The following is a 12280-nucleotide window of genomic DNA, read 5'->3' as shown; positions in this document are numbered from 1 at the left end:
GGGGCCAGGAGGGACTGATGGAATGCAAAGGGGACATCAGGAATTTTTTGTTTTTGTCTTGTCGGTGATGGTGTTTTTCTGTGTATATATGTTTGTCAAAACTCACCGAAGGCTGACTTGAGAGGTACAATGAGCTTCCATTGAGGGAAAAGTTAGTGTCAAGTAACATTGCAGGGAAGGAGCCAGGAAAACAAATATCCTGACCTCACATTTTTTCCTTTCTTGGTCTTTTGCCAGGTAAAGCTACCATTGACTCAGCTGACAGGAAACCAGAGGTTATGGCAGCCCTGTTGATGTTGTCCATATAAATCAGTCTGCAGCAGAAGAAAGCAAGGCGGAGGAGGGCTTGGAGTAGAACGGTATGGGGCAAATGGAAGATACCCAGCACTGATCATCCGCCAATGTTCAGACAAGATTTTAGAGTTTGACTCACCCCAAGCTTCATTACAGCCTCTAATTGCAAGACATAGCATCGTCCCATTTTTTTTAGCTCAACAAGCTCACATAAACCATGGTTTCTCCTAAGAGAATGCTTCTTGAACCTTTCTGACGGAACTCTTAGTCGTAGAGGGGAATCACTATTTAACCATCAGGAAATCTAGGAGCATAGCTTAAAATTTACTGTGCATATGAAATTTCTTCCAAGTTTCTTTTGGTTTGTTTCAGCTAAATAATTGATATGAGTTTTGAATTGTACTGCATAAAACATTTGTTTGTTCTTATATTGAAATTAGTTACAAGAAGGAGAAATCAAACAAAAAGATCTTAGCTTTTTTAGATAGTCTTTTCAGATCTATCAATTTCCAGTAATTAAGTAAAAATAAGATCATGGGTTTTTTTTTCTTGAATCTATATGATATTAAAAGCCATAAATCTTAAATCTTCACATTTCTATCTCCTTAAGATGGTTAAATAAGACATGATAGGTATTGCATTTCCCTTTTAGAGACTTAAAATCCACCTTCAGATATTAGAAGCTGAGGAATTCTGCATTAAAAACAACGCTGTTGATTTTTTTAAATAGCCAAATATTTCTCAAATTTATTTGACCATGGAATTCTCTTCTGCTGAACACCTATTCACATCTCACTAAATATAATTGATAAATGTCACTCTAGGCTAAGGAAGAACAAGTAATAAACCGCCTCAAATATGTATATTCATATATGAGTTTTTCAAATGAAGATTAGCTCTATTTCTTTTGGGGCTGATGTCCATTGCCTAAATCCTTTATGGGTCTCTTTCTCTATGTTCCCATAATTTTTGTTTATACCTCCTTCATGTGTAGGCCTCCCGGTGCCTGCTGGTGTTTGACACAATACAGGACACTTTATAACTATGCTGAATTTGAAACTCGTTAAGCCCATTCCCTAAGTTTTATTTTCTTCCAATCTCTCCCAGTATCTTTTAACATAGAGACCATTATTTATTCATCAAATGCAAACATTTCTATTTAATATTAGAATTTGGGGAGGGGAGAGCTGATGATAAAAAGAAAACCTACAATGTTTCCTAGTTTAATGTATAGAATTTATTTTTTTTTTAAACTTTTTTATTGTTATGTTAATCCCCATACATTACATCATTAGTTTTAGATATAGTGTTCCATGATTCATTGTTTGTGCATAACACCCAGTGCTCCATGCAGAACGTGCCCTCCTCAATACCCATCACCAGGCTAACCCATCCTTCCAACCCCCTCCCCTCTAGAACCCTCAGTTTGTTTTTCAGAGTCCATTGTCTCTCATGGTTCTTCTCCCCCTCCGATTTCCCCCCCTTCATTCTTCCCCTCCTGCTACATTCTTCTTCTTCTTTTTTTCTTTCTTAACATCTATTGCATTATTTGTTTCAGAGGTACAGATCTGAGATTCAACAGTCTTGCACAATTCACAGCGCTTACCAGAACACATACCCTCCCCAGTGTCCATCACCCAGTCACCCCATCGCTCCCACCCCACCCCCCACTCCAGCAACCCTCAGTTTGTTCCCTGAGATTAAGAATTCCTCATATCAGTGAGGTCATATGATACATGTCTTTCTCTGTTTGACTTATTTCGCTCAGCATAATACCCTCCAGTTCCATCCACGTCGTTGCAAATGGCAAGATCTCATTCCTTTTGATGGCTGCATAATATTCCATTGTATATATATATACCACTTCTTCTTTATCCATTCATCTGTTGATGGACTTCTTGGCTCTTTCCACAGTTTGGCTATTGTGGACATTGCTGCTATAAACATTGGGGTGCACGTACCCTTTCGGGTCCCTACTTTTGTATCTTTGGGGTAAATACCCAGTAGTGCAATTGCTGGATCATATGGTAGCTCTATTTTCAACTTTTTGAGGAACCTCCATACTGTTTTCCAGAGTGGCTGCACCAGCTTGCACTCCCACCAACAGTGTAGGAGGGTTCCCCTTTCTCCACATCCCCGCCAACATCTGTCATTTCCTGACTTGTTAATTTTAGCCATTCTGACTGGTGTGAGGTGGTATCTCATTGAGGTTTTGATTTGGATTTCCCTGATGCCGAGCGATATTGAACACTTTTTCATGTGTCTGTTGGCCGTTTGGATGTCTTCTTTGGAAAAATGTCTGTTCATGTCTTCTGCCCATTTCTTGATTGGATTCTTTGTTCTTTTGGTGTTGAGTTTGATGAGTTCTTTATAGATTTTGGATACTAGCCCTTTATCTGATATGTCATTTGCAAATATCTTCTCCCATTCTGTCAGTTGTCTTTTGGTTTTGTTGACTGTTTCCTTTGCTTTGCAAAAGCTTTTTATCTTGATGAAGTCCCAATAGCTCATTTTTGCCCTTGCTTCCCTTGCCTTTGGCGATGTTTCTAGGAAGAAGTTGCTGCGGCTGAGGTCGAAGAGGTTGCTGCCTGGTTCTCCTTTAGGATTTTGATGGACTCCTGTCTCACATTGAGGTCTTTCAACCATTTGGAGTCTATTTTTGTGTGTGGTGTAAGGAAATGGTCCAGTTTCATTCTTCTGCATGTGGCTGTCCAATTTTCCCAACACCATTTGTTGAAGAGACTGTCTTTTTTCCATTGGACATTCTTTCCTGCTTTGTCAAAGATTAGTTGACCATAGAGTTGAGGGTCCATTTCTGGGCTCTCTATTCTGTTCCATTGATCTATGTGTCTGTTTTTGTGCCAGGACCATACTGTCTTGATGATGACAGCTTTGTAGTAGAGCTGGAAGTCTGGAATTGTGATGCCGCCAGCTTTGCTTTTCTTTTTCAACATTCCTCTGGCTATGCGGGGTCTTTTCTGGTTCCATACAAATTTTAGGATTATTTGTTCCATTTCTTTGAAGAAAGTGGATGGTATTTTGATGGGGATTGCATTGAATGTGTAGATTGCTCTAGGTAGGATTGACATCTTCACAATACTTGTTCTTCCAATCCATGAGCATGGAACGTTTTTCCATTTCTTTGTGTCTTCCTCAATTTCTTTCATGAGTATTTTATAGTTTTCTGAGTACAGATCCTTTGCCTCTTTGGTTAGATTTATTCCTAGGTATCTTATGGTTTTGGGTGCAATTGTAAATGGGATCGACTCCTTAATTTCTCTTTCTTCTGACTTGTTGTTGGTGTATAGGAATGCCACTGACTTCTGTGCATTGATTTTATATCCTGCCACTTTACTGAATTCCTGTATGAGTTCTAGCAGTTTTGGGGTGGAGTCTTTGGGATTTTCCACATAAAGTATCATATCATCTGCAAAGAGTGAGAGTTTGACTTCTTCCTTGCCAATTTGGATGCCTTTGATTTCTTTTTGTTGTCTGATTGCTGTGGCTAGGACTTCCAATACTATGTTGAATAGCAGTGGTGATAGTGGACATCCCTGCCGCGTTCCTGACCTTAGGGGGAAAGCTCTCAGTTTTTCCCCATTGAGAATGATATTCGCTGTAGGTTTTTCATAGATGGCTTTTATGATATTGAGGTATGTACCCTCGATCCCTATACTCTGAAGAGTTTTGATCAAGAAAGGATGCTGTACTTTGTCAAATGCTTTTTCTGCATCTATTGAGAGGATCATTATGATTCTTGTTCTTTCTTTTGTTAATGTATTGTATCACGTTGATTGATTTGCGGATGTTGAACCAACCTTGCAGCCCAGGGATAAATCCGACTTGGTTGTGGTGAATAATCCTTTTAATGTTCTGTTGGATCCTATTGGCTAGTATTTTGGTGAGAATTTTTGCATCCCTGTTCATCAGGGATATTGGTCTGTAATTCTCCTTTTTGATGGGGTCTTTGTCTGGTTTTGGGATCAAGGTAATGCTGGCCTCATAAAATGAGTTTGGAAGTTTTCCTTCCATTTCTGTTTTTTGGAACAGTTTCAGAAGGATAGGTATTAATTCTTCTTGAAATGTTTGGTAGAATTCCCCTGGGAAGCCATCTGGCCCTGGGCTTTTGTGTTTTGGGAGATTTTTGATGACTGCTTCTATTTCCTTAGTGGTTATAGGTCTGTTCAGGTTTTCTATTTCTTCCTGGTTCAGTTTTGGTAGTTGATACATCTCTAGGAATGCATCCATTACTTCCAGGTTATCTAATTTGCTGGCATAGAGTTGCTCAAAATATGTTCTTATAATTGTTTGTATTTCTTTGGTGTTGGTTGTGATTTCTCCTCTTTCATTCATGATTTTGTTGATTTGGGTCATTTCTCTTTTCTTTTTGATAAGTCTGGCCAGGGGCTTATCAATCTTGTTAATTCTTTCAAAGAACTAGCTCCTAGTTTCGTTGATCTGTTCTACTGTTCTTTTGGTTTCTATTTCATTGATTTCTGCTCTGATCTTTATTATTTCTCTTCTCCTGCTGGGTTTAGGCTTTATTTGCTGTTCTTTCTCCAGCTCCTTTAGGTGTAGGGTTAGGTTGTGTACTTGAGACCTTTCTTGTTTCTTGAGAAAGGCTTGTATTGCTATATACTTTCCTCTTAGGACTGCCTTTGCTGTATCCCAAAGATTTTGAATAGTTGTGTTTTCATTTTCATTGGTTTCCATGAATTTTTTTAATTCTTCTTTAATTTCCTGGTTGACCCATTCATTCTTCAGTAGGATGCTCTTTAGCCTCCATGTATTTGAGTTCTTTCCGACTTTCCTCTTGTGATTGAGTTCTAGTTTCAAAGCATTGTGGTCTGAAAATAGGCAGGGGATGATCCCAATCTTCTGGTACCAGTTGAGACCTGATTTATGACCTAGGATGTGATCTATTCTGGAGAATGTTCAATGGGCACTAGAGAAGAATGTGTATTCCGTTGCTTTGGGATGGAATGTTCTGAATATGTCTGTGAAGTCCATTTGGTCCAGTGTGTCATTTAAAGTCTTTATTTCCTTGTTGATCTTTTGCTTAGACGATCTGTCCATTTCAGTGAGGGCGGTGTTAAAGTCCCCCACTATTATTGTATTGTTGTCGATGTGTTTCTTTGCTTTTGTTATTAATTGCCTTATATAATTGGCTGCTCCCATGTTAGGGGCATAGATATTTACAATTGTTAGATCTTCTTGTTGGATAGACCCTTTAAGTAGGATATAGTGTCCTTCCTCATCTCTTATTACAGTCTTTGGTTTAAAATCTAATTTGTCTGATATAAGGATTGCCACCCCAGCTTTCTTTTGGTTTCCATTAGCATGGTAAATGGTTTTCCACCCCCTCACTTTCAATCTGGGGGTGTCTTTGGGTCTAAAATGAGTCTCTTGCAGACAGCATATCGATGGGTCTTGTTTTTTAATCCAATCTGATAGCCTGTGTCTTTTGATTGGGGCATTTAGCCCATTTACATTCAGGGTAACTATTGAAAGATAGGAATTCAGTGCCATTGTATTGCCTGTAAAGTGACTGTTACTGTATATTGTCTGTGTTCCTTTCTGGTCTATGTTGCTTTTAGGCTCTCTCTTTGCTTAGAGGACCCCTTTCAATATTTGTTATAGGGCTGGTTTCGTGTTTGCAAATTCCTTTAGTTTTTGTTTGTCCTGGAAGCTTTTTATCTCTCCTTCAATTTTCAATGACAGCCTAGCTGGATATAGTATTCTTGGCTGCATATTTTTCTCATTTAGTGCTCTGAATATGTCCTGCCAGTCCTTTCTGGCCTGCCAGGTCTCTGTGGATAAGTCTGTTACCAATCTAATGTTTCTACCATTGTAGGTTACATATCTCTTCTCCCGAGCTGCTTTCAGGATTTTCTCTTTGTCTCTGAGACTCGTAAGTTTTACTATTAGATGTCGGGGTGTTGACCTATTTTTATTGATTTTGAGAGGGGTTCTCTGTGCTTCCTGGATTTTGATGCCTGTTTCCTTCCCCAAATTAGGGAAGTTCTCTGCTATAATTTGCTCCATTATACCTTCTGCCCCTCTCTCTCTTTCTTCTTCTTCTGGGATCCCAATTATTCTAATGTTGTTTTGTCTTATGGTATCATTTATCTCTCGAATTCTGCCCTCGTGATCCAGTAGTTGTTTATCTCTCTTTTTCTCAGCTTCTTTATTTTCCATCATTTGGTCTTCTATCTCACTGATTCTTTCTTCTGCCTCATTTATCCTAACAGTTAGCGCCCCCATATTTGATTGCACCTCATTGATAGCCTTTTTGATTTCTACTTGGTTAGATTTTAGTTCTTTTACTTCTCCAGAAAGGGTTTCTCTAATAACGTCCATGTTTTTTTCAAGCCCAGCTAGTATCTTTAAAGTGATGATTCTGAACTCTAGATCTGACATTGTACTAATGTCCGTATTGAGTAGGTCCCTGGCAGTCGGTACTACCTCTTGTTCTTTTTGTTGAGGTGATTTTTTCCATCTTGTCATTTTGTGCAGAGGAGAATAGATTAATGAGAGAACAAAATGCTAGCAGGGTAACAACGTCCCCAGAAAATATACTCTAAACAAATCAGAAAAGACCTGAAGCAGTGGGAAAAGAAAGGGAAAGAGAGAAAAAAGAAAAGGAAAGAAAAAAAGAAAAAAGAAAAAGATAAGATAAAAACAAACAAAAGCAGAACAAAACAAAACAAAACAAAAACAGAATGTGATCAAATATGATCAGGCTGGATTATAGATCAGTGCCACACACTAGATTTTGGGTGTATTTTGGTCTGTTAAAAGAAAGTCCCTCCCAAAATTTTAAAGAAAGAAAAACGTATATATGTACAAAAATAAGGGTTGATATGATGAAGGGATAGAATATGACTGTAAAGATGGAAATTATAAAAAATTTTAGAAAAGGATTTGATAAGTTGTTTGAAAAAAGAAAGAAGAGGATTAAAAAAAAAAAAAGAAAGAAAAAAGGGAGAGAATGTGATCAGGCAGGGGAGTAGAAAAAAACCATACACTAGAGATTTAGAGTATATTTTAATCTGTTAGAAGAAACTATCTCAAGATTTTAAAGAGAGAACAACTTATATATATATGGCAAAAATACGGGTAACTACTATGAAGGGATAGAATATGACTTTAAAAATGAAAAATAAAAATTTTTTTTTTTTTTAAAAAAGGGATTGATAAGATGTTGGTTGAAAAAGGGAAAAAGAAAAATTCAAAAAAAAAAGGAAAAAAGAAAAAAAGTTAAAAAAAATAATTAACTTTGAAAGACTAAAGAATCATGGTAAAAAAGCCATGAATTCTATGTGCAGTATTCCCCTAGCGCTGGAGTTCTGCCGTTCTCATTGATCGGTAAACTTGGTCTTGGCTGGCCGTTCTCGCTGATCTTCTGGGGGAGGGGCCTGTTGCCGTGGTTCCCAAATGTCTTTGCCGGAGGCAAAATTGCCCCGCCCTTGCCGGTCCGGGCTAAGTAATCTGCTCGGGTTTGCTCTCCGGAGCTTTTGTTCCCTGCAAGCTTTCCGTACAGCTTTGGAGGCGGAGAGTGAAAATGGCGGCCTCCCAGTCTCTGCCCCGGCGGAGCCGAGAACTCGGGGTCCCGCTCCTCAGCGAGCCCCCAGAGAAAAGCAGTCAGTCACTCCCGTCTCCCCGGTCTCCGGCCACACTCCGTGCTCACCCGGCCTGTGACCGCGCCTTTCTATCTGGCACCCGACCCCGGGTGGAGTCTCCAAACCCAGCAGATCCCCGCGGTGCGCTCCCGCACCTCTCCTCCCGGGGGAAGAAGGTGGGTCTCCCTGGATCTGCCGCTTGTTGGGTCCCTGCTGGAGGAGCAGTGGCCTGACTGTGCCGCGGATCACGGTCTATGACAACCCCGAGCTGAGAGCCCGCGTCTGGGCTCCGTCTCTGCAGCCGGCTTCCCTGCTCCGATACCTGGGAGCTCTGCCGCACTCAGGCACCCCCGGTCTTTCTGTGACCCCGAGGGTCCTGAGACCACACTGTCCCGCGAGGGTTCCACCCCCCACTTCGCCACCAGAGTGACGTCCCTCAGCGGAGCAGACTTCTAAAAGTTCCGATTTTGTGCTCCGTGGCTCTATCACTTGCCAGAAGCGGCCGACGGAGGCCCCTCTCCCGCCGTCTATCTTCCCGAATATCGCCTCGGATTCACTTCTCCGCACGTCCTACCTTCCAGAAAGTGGTCGCTTTTCTGTTCAGAGAGTTGTTGCTCTTCTTTTCTTTGATCTCCTGTTGAGTTTGTAGGTGTTCAGAATGGTTTGATCCCTATCCAGCTGAATTCCTGAGAGGAGAGGAAATCCAGGTCTCCTACTCCTCCGCCATCTTGCTCCGCCCCCCTCTATAGAATTTATTTTTATGAATGCAATTGACCAAATACAAGCAAAGGTGTCTGATTTTTGGGAAACATACCTCGAGATTATTTTTTCCCTTTATTATCTTGCCTATAAAGATTGTAAAGAAATAGATGAAATTACAGCCAATATTTCAGGTCATGCAGTGACATCTAGTGTGTGTAGGAGACAGTATGCTGTGTTCACGAATCGACGTGACTCTCAAAAGAATTTTTCTTCTTTTTTTTAATCTTTAAAGATTTTGCCCTAGAGTTGTAAAATAAAGGTAGTGATAACCTTTGCTTATAGTTTTTTTTTTTTTTTTTAAGGTTTTATTTATTTGACAGAGAGAGAGAGAAAGCGAAAGCAGGAACACAAGCAGGGGGAGTGGGAGAAGGAGAAGCAGGCTTCCCGCGGAGCAGGGAGCCCAATGTGGGGCTTGATCCCAGGACCCCGGGATCATGACCTGAGCCGAAGGCAGACGCTTAACGACTGAGCCACCCAGGCGCCCCTAACCTTTGCTTATAGTTAAGAGCTTGAAACTGGTGTAAATAATTAGATTAATTATCCAGGCAGTCTAGAAAAGGCCTGGATAAACTATTTACAGAGATTTTGCAAATAAATGGAGTAGATGGAACTTGTTAAAAGTATTGTTATGGAAGATCAGTAAGTTGCTAACATGTAAATAAGGGGTATCAAATTTCAGCATGCAACATTTAACTCTGTGATGTTTATGTGTGTGTGAGAGAGAGAGAGAGAGATCTTAGTTTGGCCAAGGGACTGGCTAACTCTGAGTAACTAATTACTACTATTTTTTTTTAAGATTTTATTTATTTATTTGACAGAGAGGGAGCAGCAGAGGGAGAGGGAGAAGCAGACTCTGCGCTGAGCAGGGAGCCCAAGGAAGGACTGGACTCCGGGATCCTGACCTGAGCCAAAGGCAGACATTTAACCAACTGAGCCACCCAGGCGTCCCAACTACGACTATTATCTTCCTCTCTCAGGTTACAACATTCACAGCTTTAGCCCTGAAGAGATTTTCAGAATTGACAGGCAAAAGGCCTTTCTTTTTTTGCTCTGTGGATTATAAAGTTTTTCAAGAAGTCCAGCTTCATTTCCTTAATTGGGGGGTGGGGGAGGAGGAGTGGAGTTCTGTTTGTAATTTAAAATTTTTGGTTAAGGTACAGAACTAAATTTGGCCTTTAGTGAGACTTATTTTTTACAATCAAAATATATTTTGATGTCATTTTTCCCTTGCACTATGTTGTTTGATTTTACTTATCTGATGAATGTTTGGTGCCCATACTAGGATTTATCTCTCAGGAGCTGTGGCCCTTTGGCATCTCAGGGAATTTAGAAGAGACGAGAGAGTATTTCAATGCAAGCAGAAAATGTTCCAGCCTCAGGGTGACTCAGAGAATGCAGATTTCACAATGATTTATTTTAAGCCGCAGTATTGCAATATCATTTTTAGTCTCGTCCCAATTTCATTTCCCCACCCAAATCAAAGGGATAATCCTAACGAAAGGGGCAAGGGGAAAGGTTTCTGAGATATATGTTGTTTCCAAAAGCCTTATCTGGTCCTTTGATGGTCTGTTATTTACAATAGCACCACAGGAGTTGTGGCCAGAAGCCTTAGCTCCCCAGCTTGACTCAAATATTCAGCAAGTGATTACTGAGTACCTATAACATGCCAAGAACCAAGCCATGCTTAAAGATCCTGTCCTCGAGGAGTTTGTGTTTGGTTCAAATGAGACTAAAAACAAACACATATAAAGCAAAGAAGGGTAATACTGAGTATAGGTAGAGAGGTGTTATTTTATACAGGGTGGCCAAGGAAGGACCGTGGTGATGAGATGGCATTTGAATGAGTCAGGGGAGATACTTGAGGGAAGAATGTTCCAGGCAGACAGAATGCCAAGTACAAAAGCGAGAGTGTATGTGGCATGCTTCAGGAACAGGACAATACCTGATGTGCTCAAGTAGAAACAGTAAGAGAGAGAATGGAAGGCGCAGGGAGTCACATCATAAAGGGAGTTCAGGGCATTGATGCCATCGGACAGTTCTAAGCAATGGTGTAACATCATCTAAATAACGCTGTAAAAGGATCACTGTGCTGTCCTGGTAAAGACTAGCAGCAAGAAGACCAAATATGAACTGTAGTAATAATGCAGAGAAAAAAGATAAGGGTTCAAATCAGAGCTTAACATTGAAAATGGTGAGATAAGCAATCAAATTCTGGATTTATTTTGAAACAGAATTGGCTGATGGTTTGGAGACGAGACATAAAAGAAAGAGAGTCATAATGATGACTCCGAGATAACAACATTTACTCTGTGTGGGTCCATGTAGCTGGAGAGATAGACTTGCTAGTTACTGAGATGGGGATGAAAGCAGAAGGACATGTTAACTTTGGAAACGAAATTATACATCCCAAAGGAGGTGACAACAGAGAGTTACCAATGGAATTCCAGAGTTCAGGAGAAAGGTGTAGGCTGAAGACATACATTTAGAAGGTACCAGGTGTTGAGGTATCTGAAGCTGAGAGATTGGATGGGATCACCTAGGGAAGTGCAGCTGGAAAAGGTTCAAGATCTGAGACAAGCCATGCGGCCCTCCTGTGTTCACAGCCGTACTTCTCATCCTGGCTGCGCATTAGAATCACCCCGGGATGTTTAACAAAATTGCCTAAACCTCTCACCTTGCCCCCAGAGATTCTGATTTAATTAGTTGAGACCTGGGCATTAATGCATTTTAAAAGTTCACTAGATGATTCTTCTTTTTTTTTTTTATTGAAGTATCACTGACACAGAGTTACATTAGTTTCAGGTGTACAACATAGTGATTCAACAACTATATATACATATACATAAATATACATTATGCTGTGCTCACCACAAGAGTAGCGACCAGCAGTCCCCATACACTGGTACTACAGTACCATTGACTATATTCCCCAGGCTGTTCCCTTTCTCCCCACCGTGCATTCGTTCTGTACCTGGAAGCCTGTGCCCCAATTCCCCTTCACTGATTTTGCCCAGCCCCTCAACCCCCTCTCTTCTGACAACCAACAAATTGTTCTCTGTATTTATGGGTCTGTTTCTGCTTTGCTTGTTTTATTTATTTATTTTATTTTTTAGATTCCACATCTAAGTGAAATCATATGGTATTTGATAAGGTCTTTCATAGGTCTTTCTCTGACTTAATTCACTTAGCATGATAACCTCTAAGTTCTCCCACGTGGTCATAATGGCAACAGGTGATTCTTACATGCATCCCAAATTGAAAACCACTGGTCTAGAAGCCGGAGGGAGTGGAGTGTATCAGCAGAGGAAACGGAAACAGTGTGGTCAGTGAGGCAAGAGGCAGACAAGAGATCTGTGCTACAGATTTCAACTGGAACATGTTTCAAGCAGGCGAGGATGACCAGTCAAATACTGGGGAGAGGGGAGAATTGACCACTGTGGTTTGTAGCAACGAGGGCCCGAGCAGACTCACTGGAGAGGTAAAGATAAAAGCTCTCCCTCTTCCCCACACCTGCCTCCCCCTCCTTTCCTTCCTTCCTTCCTTCCTTCCTTCCTTCTTCCTTCCTTCCTTCCTTCCTTCCTTCCTTCCTTCCTTCCTTCCTT

At 40.8% G+C, this 12280-nt stretch overlaps 1 protein-coding gene across 1 annotated transcript in view; it reads left to right on the top strand.

Annotated features, from left to right (window-relative positions):
• Window positions 1-12016: 12016 nt before the first annotated feature.
• Window positions 12017-12280, top strand: part of GALNT13 (polypeptide N-acetylgalactosaminyltransferase 13) — a 781779-nt gene continuing 781515 nt past the window's right edge. The window contains exon 1 of the mRNA XM_032410271.1: window positions 12017-12156. The gene's annotated coding sequence lies outside the window, so the exon portion shown is untranslated. The remainder of the gene's footprint in view (window positions 12157-12280) is intronic.

This window comes from Phoca vitulina, unplaced genomic scaffold (genome assembly GCF_004348235.1).
Source record: "Phoca vitulina isolate PV1807 unplaced genomic scaffold, GSC_HSeal_1.0 scaffold1, whole genome shotgun sequence".
Classification (NCBI taxonomy): domain Eukaryota; kingdom Metazoa; phylum Chordata; class Mammalia; order Carnivora; family Phocidae; genus Phoca; species Phoca vitulina.
Note: the sequence above shows the minus strand (reverse complement) of the source record. Positions and strands in the feature narration are given on the sequence as shown.